The sequence below is a fragment of the Lathyrus oleraceus genome, chromosome 1, assembly GCF_024323335.1.
Source record: "Lathyrus oleraceus cultivar Zhongwan6 chromosome 1, CAAS_Psat_ZW6_1.0, whole genome shotgun sequence".
In the NCBI taxonomy this organism is placed as follows: Eukaryota; Viridiplantae; Streptophyta; class Magnoliopsida; order Fabales; family Fabaceae; genus Lathyrus; species Lathyrus oleraceus.
This window is the reverse complement of record NC_066579.1, coordinates 243,050,581-243,065,418: the sequence shown is the minus strand read 5'-3', so window position 1 is coordinate 243,065,418 and position 14,838 is coordinate 243,050,581. Positions and strand designations below refer to the sequence as shown.

Here is a 14,838-nt window from a genome sequence, read left to right as displayed (position 1 = left end):
TAGAATAATAAAATAACAAATTAATTTGTGGGTTGTCTCCCACTAAGCGCTTTGTTTAAATGTCGCAAGCTCGACAAAAAAACTGTTAAATATAGTCTATGAGTCCTGGGGGCGTTTCGTCTAAGTGTAGAATTTGCGAATCCTCGTTGGTTTCCGCATAGTGATAATGTTTCAGACGTTGCCCGTTTACGGTGAACGGTTCTGTAGATTGTCCTTTTATTTCTACCGCTCCACTGGGAAAGATTTTAGTGATATGAAAAGGTCCTGACCATCTGGATCGTAGTTTTCCCGGGAATAACTTTAGTCTAGAGTTAAATAAAAGTACTGCGTCGCCTTGCTTGAAGATTTTCCTTGATATACGCTTGTCATGCCATTGTTTTGTTCTTTCTTTATAGATTTTGGCATTTTCATAGGCGTCTCTTCTGAGTTCCTCTAATTCGTTTATGTCAAGGATTCTCTTTTCACCGGCGGCTTTATAATTCAAATTTAAATTTCTAATAGCCCAATAGGCTTTATGTTCTAATTCTACCGGGAGGTGACAGGATTTTCCATAAATGAGCTTAAATGGGGTCGTCCCTATGGGAGTTTTATAAGCAGTTCGGTATGCCCACAAAGCTTCTGGTAATTTCAATGACCAATCTTTCCTTGAAGTGGCGACCGTTTTTTCTAGTATTTGCTTGATTTCTCTGTTAGATACTTCCACTTGTCCACTGGTTTGAGGGTGGTAAGGTGTTGCTATCCTATGTCTCACTCCATATTTAAGTAGTAGTTTTTCGAGTACCTTGGATATAAAGTGTGATCCACCATCACTGACTACTATTCTTGGGATGCCAAATCTCGGAAATATTATATTTTTAAAGAGTCTAGTTACTACTCGGGTGTCATTTGTTGGAGAAGCTATAGCTTCGATCCATTTTGATACGTAGTCAACTGCCACGAGTATGTATTTGTTACCGAAAGAGGATGGAAAGGGTCCCATGAAGTCTATCCCCCACACGTCAAAAATCTCTACTTCCAAAATACCTTTTTGTGGCATCTCGTCACGTCTAGATATGTTTCCCGTGCGTTGACATCTGTCACACTCCTTAATAGCCGCATGTACGTCCTTCCATATAGTTGGCCAATAAAAGCCAGCTTGTAGGATTTTAGAGCAGGTCTTGGATGTACTTGTGTGTCCGCCATAAGGCGCAGAGTGACAGTGTTGGATTATATTTTCTACCTCTTCTTCGGGTATACATCGACGGAAAATACCATCGGGGCCTCTTTTGAAAAGTAAGGGATCATCCCAGTAATAGTGTTTTATGTCGTGGAAGAATCGTTTCTTCTGCTGGTAAGATAAAGTAGGTGGAACTATTCCGGCAGCTAAATAATTGACTAGATCAGCGTACCATGGTATGACAGATATAGCTAAGGTGGTTTCTACTTGCATGTCGGAGTTGTTCTCTTCCAAAGTAGCTATGAGTTTATCATACGAGAAATCACCATTAATGGATGTTCTTTCTGGTTCAAGGTTCTCAAGTCTAGAGAGATGGTCTGCTACTACGTTTTCAGTTCCTTTCTTGTCCTTGATTTCTAAGTCGAATTCTTGCAGTAACAAGATCCATCTTAGGAGTCTAGGTTTAGCATCTTTTTTTGTTAAAAGGTACCTGATAGCAGCGTGATCAGTGTAAACTATTATTTTGGCTCCTACCAGGTAAGAACGAAATTTATCTAGCGCAAATACCACTGCTAGGAATTCTTTCTCGGTTGTGGCATAATTCATCTGTGCTTCATCCAGGGTTCTGCTAGCGTAATATATAACGTGAAGCTTTTTATCCTTTCTTTGTCCTAAAACAGCACCTACAGCATAATCACTGGCATCGCACATTATTTCGAATGGTTCATTCCAGTCTGGTGTCTGCATAATGGGTGCGGAGATCAATGCTTGTTTAAGAGTTTGAAATGCTTTTAAACAGTTATCGTCGAATATGAATTCAGCATCTTTCATCAACAGTCCGGTTAAGGGTTTAGTTATCTTAGAGAAGTCTTTGATGAATCGTCGGTAAAAACCGGCGTGTCCTAAAAAGCTTCGTACTTCTCTCACAGTTCTTGGGGGTTGAAGATTTTCGATTACCTCTATTTTGGCTTTGTCTACTTCAATTCCTCTGTTCGAGATGATGTATCCTAAAACAATGCCTTCTTGTACCATAAAGTGGCACTTTTCCCAATTAAGTACTAAGTTTACTTTTACACATCGTTCCAGAACTCTTTCCAGGTTTTCAAGGCATTCTTCGAAACTCTGTCCGTATACAGAAAAGTCATCCATAAATACTTCCATGATGTTTTCGAGAAAGTCGGCGAATATTGCCATCATGCATCTTTGAAAAGTTGCAGGGGCATTACACAGACCAAACGGCATTCGTCTATACGCGAAGGTACCAAAAGGGCATGTGAATGTTGTCTTTTCTTGGTCATCAGGGTGAATTGGTATTTGAAAGAAGCCTGAATAACCGTCTAAATAACAGAAATGTGAATGTTTAGCTAATCGTTCTAACATCTGGTCAATGAATGGTAAAGGGAAATGATCTTTTCGGGTTGCTTTGTTTAGTTTCCTATAATCAATGCACATTCTCCATCCCGATTCGATTCGTTTAGTTATAGTTTCTCCTTTTTCGTTTTCAATAACGGTTATGCCTCCTTTCTTTGGTACAACGTGTACAGGACTAACCCATTTGCTATCAGATATAGGATATATAATACCTGCTTCTAATAACTTGGTTATTTCTTTCTTTACTACCTCACTTAGGATCGGATTTAGTCTTCTCTGGTGTTCCCTAGAGGTTTTACAGTCTTCTTCTAACATGATGCGGTGCATACAAATAGAAGGGCTTATTCCTTTGAGATCGGTGATGTGGTATCCTAGTGCGGTTGGATATTTTCTTAAGATATGTAGGAGTTTTTCTGTTTCGAGTCTTCCTAGATCTGCATTAACTATCACAGGTCGTTCAAGTTCTAAGTCTAGGAATTCATATCTCAGATTTTTGGGAAGTGTTTTCAAATAAGGGGTTGGTTTGTTAAGACACTGCGTAGGATCCGGTGTTATTGCTAGGCATTGTTTAGATTTGTCCTCTAAAAGATAGTCTGATGATTTGTCTTCTCCTGACTCTGCTTCTTTTATGCATTCATCGATGATATCCATGAAGTAACATGTATCTTCTATTGCAGGTGATTTCAAGAATTGGGAAAGAATGAATTCAATTTTCTCTTCACCTACTTCGAAGGTGAGTCGTCCTCGTTTTACGTCTATGATTGCACCGGCAGTTGCTAAGAATGGTTTTCCTAGTATAATAGGTGTCGTATCATCTTCTCTAATGTCCATAATTGTGAAGTCAGTGGGAATGTAAAACTGACCTATGCGTACGGGAACGTTTTCAAGGATTCCTACAGGATATTTGATGGAACGATCTGCTAATTGCACAGACATTTTGGTCGGTCTTAATTCTCCCATTTCCAGTTTCTTACATATGGATAAAGGCATAACGCTAATTCCGGCTCCTAAATCGCATAAGGCTTTGTCGATGACAAATTTTCCTATGTGACAGGGTATAGAGAAACTACCCGGATCCTTGAGTTTAGGGGGCATGTTTTGGATTATAGCGCTACATTCGGCAGGGAGTGTAACGGTTTCGCTATCGTCAAGTTTCCTCTTATTGGAAAGAATTTCTTTTAAGAATTTAGCATATGAGGGCATCTGCGTGATAGCTTCGGTAAACGGAATTGTAACGTTTAATTGTTTAAGGAGATCAACAAATTTTCTAAATTGGCCTACATCTTTGGTTTTAACAAGCCTTTGAGGGTAAGGTATAGGTGGTTTGTAAGGTGGTGGAGGTACATAAGGTTCCTTCTTTTCTAGGGTTTCCTTATTACTCTCTTCCTTTTCCTTAGGTTCACTTTCCTCAGTAGATTTCTTAGGGTTTTGGTTTTCTATCCTTGGGTTAGACGGTCCTTCCACTTCCGTTCCACTTCTCAATATAATTGCATGAGCTTGGCTTCTCGGATTGGGTTGGGGCTGTCCAGGGAATGTACCAGTTGGTGCAGCAGTAGGTGCTTGTTGTTGAGCTACTTGAGATATTTGCGTTTCTAGCATTTTGTTATGGGTAGCCAGGGCATCTACTTTGCTTGCTAGTTGTTTTAGTTGTTCGCCAGTGTGTATGTTCTGGTTTAAGAAATCTTTATTGGTTTGTTGTTGGGAAGCTATAAAGTTTTCCATCATGATTTCCAAGTTGGATTTTCTAGGGGTATTATTGTTAGGATTCGGTTTCTGATATCCTGGAGATATAGATGGGGCTTGATTTGGAGACTGTCCAGGTGCGTATAAAGCATTATTACTCTTATATGAGAAGTTTGGATGGTTCTTCCAATTTGGGTTATAGGTATTCGAATAGGGGCTTCCTTGAGCATAGTTTACTTGCTCTGCTTGGATTCCAGTCAAGAGTTGACATTCCGCAGGAGTGTGGCCTTGGATTCCACAGACCTCGCAATTCTGAGTTATAGCAACCACGGCGGCTGGAGGTGATACGTTTAAACTTTCAATTTTCTGGACCAAAGCATCCACTTTTGCATTGACGTGATCAAGGTTACTTATCTCGTACATGCCAGTTTTCGGTTGAGGTTTTTCCACATTCGTTCGTTCGGTTCCCCACTGATAGTGGTTTTGGGCCATGCTCTCGATAAGCTGGTAAGCATCAGCGTAAGGTTTGTTCATTAGTGCACCACCTGCAGCGGCGTCTATTGTTAACCTTGTATTGTATAAGAGACCATTATAAAATGTGTGAATTACTAACCAGTCTTCCAAACCATGGTGTGGGCAAAGTCTCATCATGTCTTTGTATCTTTCCCATGCTTCGAAAAGAGACTCGTTGTCTTTCTGTTTAAATCCGTTTATCTGGGCTCTTAACATAGCTGTTTTGCTTGGCGGAAAATATCGGGCAAGAAAAACTTTCTTCAACTCGTTCCATGTGGTGACTGAGTTGGAAGGGAGAGATTGAAGCCATCTTCTAGCGCTATCTCTTAATGAGAAAGGAAAAAGACGAAGTCGAATTGCCTCTGAAGTGACACCATTAGCTTTAACAGTATCAGCGTATTGAACAAATACGGATAAATGAAGGTTTGGATCTTCGGTAAGATTTCCAGAGAATTGGTTCTGTTGCACAGCCTGCAACAACGAAGGTTTAAGTTCAAAGTTGTTTGCTTCGATTGCGGGCGGAGCAATACTTGAATGCGGTTCATCTTGCGATGGAGCGGCGTAATCTCTTAGAGCACGAGCTGGTTCTGCCATCTCGGTTAAAGAAGGAAAAATGTTTTTGAAATCTGGAAGGTTTATAGGAGGGAGATTGTTTTCATCACGATATTCCCGAATTCGTCGTAAGACTCGGAGATATAGTTCGATATCGTTGATTCGTAAATAGAGGGGTTCGCCTTGAGAGCGAGTGCGTGGCATACAAATCAACGAAAGAAAGAAAATAGAAGAAAAAGAAACCTTAGTCTCTACAGCGTAATGGAAGAGTTACGATATCGATTGAATAAAAGTCCCCGGCAACGGCGCCAAAAACTTGGCCGCTCGACTGGGTGAGTCGAGAATGGGATACAAACTGCAAGTGCACAGTTCTATCGCGTAGTTTTAAAAGATATCGATCCCACAGGGACTTATGAATCGATATACCGTTATCTAAGGTTACTACGTAAATCTAAGGTGAAAATGTTTGATTGTTTGGGGAAAAACTAAGAGCTAAACTAATATCTAGATTAAATATTAATAAAACGGATATCGGTATGTAGTTCGTCAAAACTAGGGAATCAAGTCTTTGTCGGTTTCTTGGTTTTAAAATGAATCGTTTCGGTTAACTTCATTGGTTAAAGGTTCTATCTCAAACTCTCGCTCTGTTGAATAAACCATGATTTTATATTAATGTTGCTGTCACTTATAATTAAGTCAAAAACCATATTTTGAAAACAATAAAGTTGCAGAAACTCCTTTTAAGAAAATACTGACCGTTTTAAACACCCTTATCTCAAACTCTCGCTCTTTTGACTTAGGTTATATAATTAAATCCAAATGCTTAACTCTCGTCCTCACATCCAATCTTTAAAAATACTTTTTGGAAAAGGTCAGAATTTAATTAACTCTAAAACTTGCTCTCGCCCTGATCTAGAATTAATGCCTAACTTACACTGTCCAGTTAAAATCTCAAACTCTCGCTCTATTGATTTTAACTTCTTTATGTCTTTTACTTTTGTAAAAAATCTTGTTATTAAACCTGTAAGTTGAAACCGTAAAAAGATTGATTTTGATTTTAAGTTTAAATAGACCGACTCAGTCTTGATCCCTTATTCTGCTTACTTTACATACCGATACCTAGGCAAATTAGCCAGACATGCTAAATAAATAAGAATTTATATCATGCATAAACAGACTCATTCCAGGCAGGCAATATGAATAAGCAATAGAATAAAACATTAAAAATTAAATAACAATTAAAGAACCTGAATGCGTAATACAATGGTCTTGAACACTCCACCACAAGCCGGTAGGATTTGTTCTAGGATTCTTCAATTAGACAGTAAATTAAATCAAGGAAATAAAACTGGAATATAACGTAAGGTTAAATCCGGTATAAAGTTGCACAATAGTTTCCGGTGTAGAAACTATTATGCGAAAAATATCTAAAAGCTAAAACTGGAAAGGTAAATTTGCAAGGGAAAAAGAATGTAAAGCTTGCAAAAGAAATAAATAAAATAAACAATGCTAAGTTGCTGGAAAGGAAGAAAAATAAGCAAAGGCGTGAAAAGAAAATTTGGCAGAGCTTCGGCAAACTGAGCGTGCAAAAACTGAGACTTTTTTAGGTTTGTGAGATGGCTATTTATAATAGCCTTGGTAACTGCATTCCGTTTCCCACGAGTCTTCAGCATGGCTAAATACACGGCGTGGGCATAGGACACGAACTCTCTCAACGTTCTTCTTCAATTCTTCTGAGAGCGTGACTTGCGCCAAAAAGCTAGTGGAATGGTGTGACGCTCGTCACACCATGTGTGACGCTCGTCACAGGGATGCTTCTAGTGTGACGCTCGTCACAACCCTTGTGACGCCCGTCACAGGCACAACGTGCGCTTTCTTTTGGGCTGGGCTTGGTCTTTGATATTTGTTTCCTTTTTACTCCTTTCTACACCTCCTTTTCTTCCCTTTTTCACTTTTGCTTCAAAATGGATACCTGACATAAATAGCAAGGAAATACTGCATAATATCTGATAAAATGAGATAAACTAAAGTAAATGATAATATAATCTAATTGAATTAAGTCTTAAAATGTGATATAATTTCGTGTTATCAGCATGTGCTGAAGCTGGACTTTAGGAAACGTTTTTGTATGCTGTTAAAGCGTGGCCTTAGGTTGGCGCAACGCTGGCTTCCTATTGGTTGCATGGAATAGCCATGCAGGCGCGCCCTTGTATGTTTGAAAAGGCGCAGGGTTCGAATCCTAGCCAAAGCAATTTTCCAAAGTTCATTTTCATTTTCTCCTTTACTCCATCACATGTTCATCCATGCTCCTTCATACATTTTTTATTTTTTTTCTAACTTTCAAAATTCAAAACAAATAGAATAATGATCCAAAAAATGTGGGAATTTTTGCATCTTGTTCCTGATTGTGTCTAGTTTTTTATCATTATTTTTTCATAATTTGAGCCTGGCTGGATTTAATTTTTCCCTAGGGTTTGTGTATATATGTCATGTTTAGACATTGCTTTGATATATCAATTGTGAAATGCTCAATTCTTATCCAATGCTCATGAAATTTTACATGGTGAAACTAGACATCTTTCTGGACATTTTGGTGTTGAGTTTGAATTTTTATCAATTGCCATTGCTGAGTTATGATTTTTCTAAGTTAGGTGTGACAATGTGTGTCACACATTGTGATGTTCATCTTGATTGATCAAATTGCCTTGCCAAATGAATTCCAATTGTTCTGATTTCTTATATGGTGTTTGATATGCATGTTGCAAATGCTCATGATTTTTTGTGGAATTTTTGGAATAATTTCTGATTTGATTGAGATTTTTCATTCTGGATTGCCATTTGTGAGATTTTGAATAGTCATTGATTTTCAATCTTTTGTGAAATGCTTATGCTTTATCATATGGATGTGAAATTTTGCACAGTGGTTCCAGACATGTTGAAGTTTGTTTTGGCTTTGATTGGAGGTTTTTATCATTTGTCAATTCTGTTTTAGGCTTGTGCTAAGTTGATGTACCAAAATGTGTCACATTTGAGCTTGTTTTAATTGCCTTGCCTTATGGAATTTGATTACCATGCTTAAACTTGTCCAAATGCCTTGATTTTTGGTGTGTTGATCATGTTGTGTGCTCTGTTTAGCCATGATTTTTTCCAAAATTAATTGAATCATTTTTGAATTATTGTGCATTTGTTCATTCTGTTGTCACAATGTGGTTCCAATGTGCATACCTTGCCATATTTTGTTCATGAAATGAAATTGGTGAATGATATTGATGTGGGACTTTTTGGATGATGTTCTTGATGGATTGAAGTTGATTCATGTCAATTTTCATGTTCTGTTTTGAATTTTTTCTCCCTCTTTAACCCTAGGCCTTGACCTAGTGGTTTGCCTCTCATCTTTGAGCTTTGATTTCAGGTTGAACATCCAGGTTATATGGTTCATGATGCAACCTCACTTGAGCATTTGGTGCTTGCTTTTGATTACTAACATTGTGTGTTTTGTAGGGTTGTTAACTCATTTGAGTTTGACTTGTGGCTTATGCCTTTGTTCATTGGGTTTGACTGTTGTTATTCATGTTATCTGTTTGTCTGTACAGTTTAACTGACTTGTGTGATGTTTCAACAGGTACATAAGTTGCTTAAGTTCAATTTGAACTTGCTTTTGCTTGGTTGCTTAACCATATAGGTATAACTCTCTGACCTTATGTAGTCTGGAAGACCTGTCCTTTTACTTGGGCAGGCACCTGTCTGAAGCCCTCCTTAAGAGGCAATGCTTGTGAATGTTTATTTTTGTGCCAAGCAGGAAAAGTCCTTTGACAAGGCAATTGGCAGATAAAAGAGATGTGCAATCCATCTCCTGCTATTCGGTGTGTCATCCACTTTGCTCACACACCTTGTGTTGATGCATTGTGGATATTAACCCAAGATCTTTGTTGTGTCAGTCATATGTGGAGAAGAGTATCAACTTTCTGAACTCCCACTTTCTTTTGTCTGAAGCTCTCCCAGGCCAGGGATAAGAGTTGTGAGGTCCTACCCTCACTTCCCATTTCATCTGCTTCACCCTAACTCTCAATGTTAGGGTTAAGAGCTAACTACACCCGATTCCAGTTGGCTTGTGTTTCACAGTCTAACCTTGTGTGAGCCCACTTTGTTTGTATATAGTGTGTGCTAATTGTGTGTATGTTTGCTTTGTTTGTCCTGATTAGGATAGCTTGCTGCCTGTGCAAGTTAGATAGAAAACTCAACCTAGGACCATTGCGGATTGCATGATAACTATTAGGCTCGAGTCAGTCTCCCTTCTAGTTTGTCATTTCCCAGTCTCTGGTTTAGGAGAAAGTTTCTCCCCTGTTAAGGGGAACTACGTTGCCCTGATCCTCATACCAGATGAGGTACGTAGGCAGGAGGTCGTACGAGATCTCTCTGGGCACCCTTTTTTTCTTTTTGTGTGTGTTTGCTTGACAGTTATTAGGCTCGAGTTCCAGACTCCCTATTAACTTGTTTGGTTGTTATCCTTCTTGTGTGTGTAGGAGATGGATGTAAGCCCAGCGATTGGCATTCTGTATCCTGTTGTTGTGTGCTTGGAGTCTGATATAAGTCCAGCAATTGGCATTTGGTTTCCAGTGTGGGTTTGTTTGGTTCGGAGTCTGATGTAAGTCCAGCAATTTGGCATTCGGTTTCCATGTTTGCCTGTGTGCGTGTGTTTTGTTTCGGCGTGCGTGAGCCGAACTACGGTAGCTCTGATTCTCATTCCAGATGAGATACGTAGGCATAGGATGCGATATCCTAGCGAGCCCTTTTCCATCTTTCTCCACCTGTGTTGTTTCCAGTGTGTGTGTGTGATGTTTGTGAGCAACTTTAGCAACCTTTCTTCTATTCTTTTGAGCGTGGATCCCGTCGAGTACGACGGACGTGAGGGGTTCTAATACCTTCCCCTTTCGTAACCGACTCCCGATCCCATCTCTCTTTGGTCGCGAGGCCATGTCTTTTCCAGGTTTACTTCGAGCGTTTCCTTTCCCTCTTTGGGATAAATAACGCACGGTGGCGGCTCTGCTTGTTTTGTTTTAGCCCGCCAGTTGTTTTTCGCGGATGCGACAAAGGGAAATACTTGCCCCCTCATCCACCTGGTCATGTATGCCAGGAAGATGTCGACTCAGACCGACAACGATCAACTTCTCATTAACTACTTCCAGGACAGTTTGTCCAATGCTGCCTTGAGATGGTATATGGGCTTGGAAAGCGCGAACATCCGATCCTTCAATGACCTTGGCGAGGCCTTTGCCAAGCAATACAAGTATATTGTGGATATGGCTCCCGATAGGGATCAATTGAGAGCCATGTTCCAGAAGGACAAAGAAACTTTTAAAGAGTACACCCAGAGGTCGCGAGAGTTAGCAGCACAGATTGTGCCCCCGCTAGAGGAGAAGGAAATGACCAAGATCTTTTTGAAGACCTTGAGTTCTTTTTATTACGAGCGGATGATTGCCAGCGCTCCTTCTGACTTCACCGAGATGGTGAACATGGGGATGCGTCTGGAAGAAGGAGTCAGGGAAGGTCGCCTGACCAGAGAAAAAGGCTCTTCTGCCAAACGGTATGGGACGTTTGGAAAGAAGAAAGATGGTGAGGCACATGCTGTGACCTCCCATGCTAAACCAAGAAGACCCTCAGTAAGGAGGAAGACCGTGCGGCCTGCCGGTAACCAGCAATATCAGCATCACAACAATAATCAGCAACAACATCCGCAATATGAACAACAACAGCACCGTCCTCAACAATAGGCCTACCAGCCTCGAAGTAATAATCAATCCAGTACAAGCTATGAGAGGAAGAGGGTCACCTTCGATCCTATTCCCATGACCTATGCCGAATTGTATCCCTCTTTGATAGAGAGGAAATTGATTACTCCACGAAACCCACCAGCTATACCTACCAACCCTCAGTGGTGGTACAAGCCTGAATTACACTATGTTTATCATTCCGGTGCTCCGGGACATGACGTGGAAAACTGCTATCCACTGAAGACCAAGGTTCAAGACCTTGTGAGATGGGGTATTCTGTGTTTCGAGGACGTAGGTCCTAATGTGAAGAAGAACCCATTGCCCGAGCATGGGAAATCCTCTGTCAATATGGTCCAGGGTTGCCCTGGTAAATACAAAGTCAAATATGTCAGCCATATTCGACAATCTCTGGTCGAGATGCATAGACTGTAGTGTGATTATAGTCATTACGAGAACGACCACGACAGATGCCGAGTTTGCACTGTCAATCAAAGAGGATGTCGCCAAGTCCGCAAAGACGTTCAAGAAACGCTGGATGAATGAGTCATTGAGATACTTCAGAACAAAAATGTTGATGAAGATGCTGATGAAGTCAATGTAATATCTTCGGTATTTCGGATCCCTGAGCCTGTTATTTTCAAGTATGATGGTAGCAAGTAAAAGGCTTCTCCTTCTTTGATCATCAAACCGGCTGGCCCTGTGCCATACTCTTCTGAGAAATGGTCCCCTATCGCTACAATGCTGTAGCATTGGAGGATGGGAAAGAGGTTCCCCTGCCCTCTACCTCTGTTGTTAATATTATCGACATCAGCGGCCTGACCCATAACGGTCGTGTCTTCTCGGCTCTGCAGAAACCTCCAGCTGATGTTTGAAGGGCCGATGTTGCTGATTATGTTGAACCTCCGGTTGGGACTGCTGTGAATGCTTCGAATCTGGCCCTTGTTGCCAAACCTACCTCCGTCGTGAAAACTCCTGTCTCTGTTGGCCAGAGTGGCAATACGAAAGAAGACTGTGATGAAATGTTAAGGCTCATCAAAAGGAGTGAGTACAACATGGTAGATCAGCTTCTACAGACGCCATCAAAGATCTCTGTATTTTCTTTATTGATGAATTCAGAACCACACCGAGAAGCTCTGCAACAGGTGTTGGATGTGGCGTATGTAGATCATGACGTCACAATAGAGCAATTTGACAGTATTTTTGCAAACATCACCGCTTGTAACAGTAAGACCCCAATTTTGTCCCTAAGATCCCTCATGGCATCATATCATTGCATTTCATAGCCTCAAGGATCTTTGAGCATCTTGCCTTCCTTTCCCCTTTGGGTGGGATCTCCTGTGAGTGTTTCAGATCACTAGGCATGCTTGCATTGTATATCTTTGCTTTTCTTGTTTTAATCACTAACCAAAAGCACCAAAAATATGTCATTAACATTTGTTTTGCAGTCTAAGCAAGCACAGGTCAAGCCATCCAAGAGCATCCCTTTGTGCATTGAGTTGATGTTTTTTTCTTGAGATAAGGACCACATGATATTATATGGAACTTACATGAGCTATGGTTCCATTTTGAGTAAATTCCCCAAGTGGCAAAGACCCAAGTTCATCAAGGCATATTCAGGTCATCTGAGGACCATACAGGTCAAATGTGCAGTCAATTGAGGGCTATGAGTTGAGGAATGGAATTTCTTCATCCTAATCATGTTCAAACAAGGCCTATTCATCATGTCAAACATCTATCTTGAATATTTTGAAGTCAAAGCAAAAGTTTCCAAAAATAGAAAGTGACCTGTAATTTCAAATTTCCAAAAATGGCAAGTTTTTGGTCCACATTAAACTTGACTTTCCAACATCAAAGAAGCTTCAAATGGATTTTTGGTGAACATGAAAGTTGAAGATCTTTCTCTCCTCTTTTCAAAAAGTCCTATATCATGATCATCTGATGAATGGTTGAGAAGTTATGGCCAAATGATCACAAAGTGTACACGGAAGTTCAACATGGCATAACTTTTGATTCAAAACTCCAATTTGGTCCACTCTTTTTGTAAAATGCTCCTTGTGACCAAGAGATTCCAAATCAACCATTGCATTGCATGAAAGAAGCTCACATGATCAAGTGTCCATACAAGTGCATTTTGGAGGGAGATTTGATAATTTGAAATTGGTGAATCATACAAGCCAAATACCAATCCAATGTTGTTTATTGAATGATTTTAAGTGGATTTTCACCTTGCATGGCACTGTTCACGTGCACATTTGCCATGCTACCTCACACTTGCATTTTTGCCATTACATCTTACATCTCCTTAATTTTCAATTAGCCAAAGCCTAATCTCAATTTCAGCATGATTAAGGGACCATATATAAGCCAAATGTTAATCACAATTGAAGGGAATAACAGAATTTGGATCAAAATTTCATTTCCCTCTCAATTTTCTCTCTCATCGAATCTCAAAATTCTTCACACAAACACCAAGTTTCTTGGTAGATTCATGATCCTGGTGTAGTTTGGAGCAAGAATCAACAATTACTTTGGCCAATTCAGTCCAGAATCGTGAAGATCCCAAAGCTTGAACATGAAGATGGAGTTTTGAAATTGAGCTTGATTTGAGGATTTTCAATTGCTGCTTTGTGCATAAAGCTTCATAGCAAGGTTGAGGGAGAAGATCTAGAATGTTTTAGAGTTGTAGCACACAAATCCAATCACTGCAAGTTCAAGTAAGTGAAAATTCGATCATCATATTTTGCTGTTTCATGTACATAAACCTATAGATCTTTTGATGCTGATGATTCTGATAGCTGTAGATCTTGATTTGGTTAAGAAATGAGTTAGATACATGAACTTTAAGTTTTGACATCAAAAAAATTTTCGCTCGATCCGGTTGATTCATGAAGTTTTAGGCTGTTTGATTATGATATTCGAGTTTCTCATTGAAAGAGCTTCCAATCCATATGCGTTTTGTCCATTTCTGGAATTTTTTTCTGAACCGCCGCTGTGGATACCATCGGAGAAGACGGTTGAAATCGCCGTCCTCCGCCGTCTGCAAATCCCCTAGGGTTTCGCTGTGTTGGCATCCACGTGTGTGCGTCCTTGGCACTTTCATTGGTTGGCGCTTGTTTGACCCGTGCCACGCTGCTTTGACCTGGCTGACTGTGCGCCACGCGTTTAATGAAACGCAGCGCTTCATGCGCTCTTGAGCCTGGCCTTACCTGAGTTCGATTCCTTGCGTATGTGTTTTTGAATTTAATTTTTGAACGCTTATTGGACCGTCCTTACCTGAGTTCGAATCTGGCATTATGCACTTTCTGATTTTCAGTCACATTCCTTTTTACACATTATCTCCATATTATTTCCTTTTACTCATTCAACTTCAAAAAATCATAAAAAATAGAAGGAATATCCAAATTGATCCAAACTTTTTTTCACATTCTTGTTTTAATCTCTAGATTTTTATAGCATTTATTTCATGAATTGTGTGTTTCTGGATTTTTACTTTGTGAGTTTTGATTGAACCATATGCCAAATTGATATCTCATGATTCATTGCTTTGTGAAATGCTCATTCTTGATCCAATTGCTTTGAAATTTTGCATGCTTGATCTTAACATGTAATGTGATTTTTGAGAATTGGTTTGGTATTTTTATCATTTGGTATCACTGTTTTAGACACATGATGATATGTAGTGTGACATTTTGTGTCACATCTTGACCTTGCCTTTGTGCATTTTCATTCATATGCCATTTGAGCTCTTCTGGTTTTAATTTTTGGTATGCTGCTTGTTCATAGCATTTTGAT

The 14,838-nt window shown here is 39.8% G+C and overlaps 1 pseudogene; it reads left to right on the top strand.

Annotated features, from left to right (window-relative positions):
• Positions 1-4,832: 4,832 nt before the first annotated feature.
• On the top strand, positions 4,833-4,932 carry LOC127116441 (uncharacterized; annotated as a pseudogene).
• Positions 4,933-14,838: the final 9,906 nt, after the last annotated feature.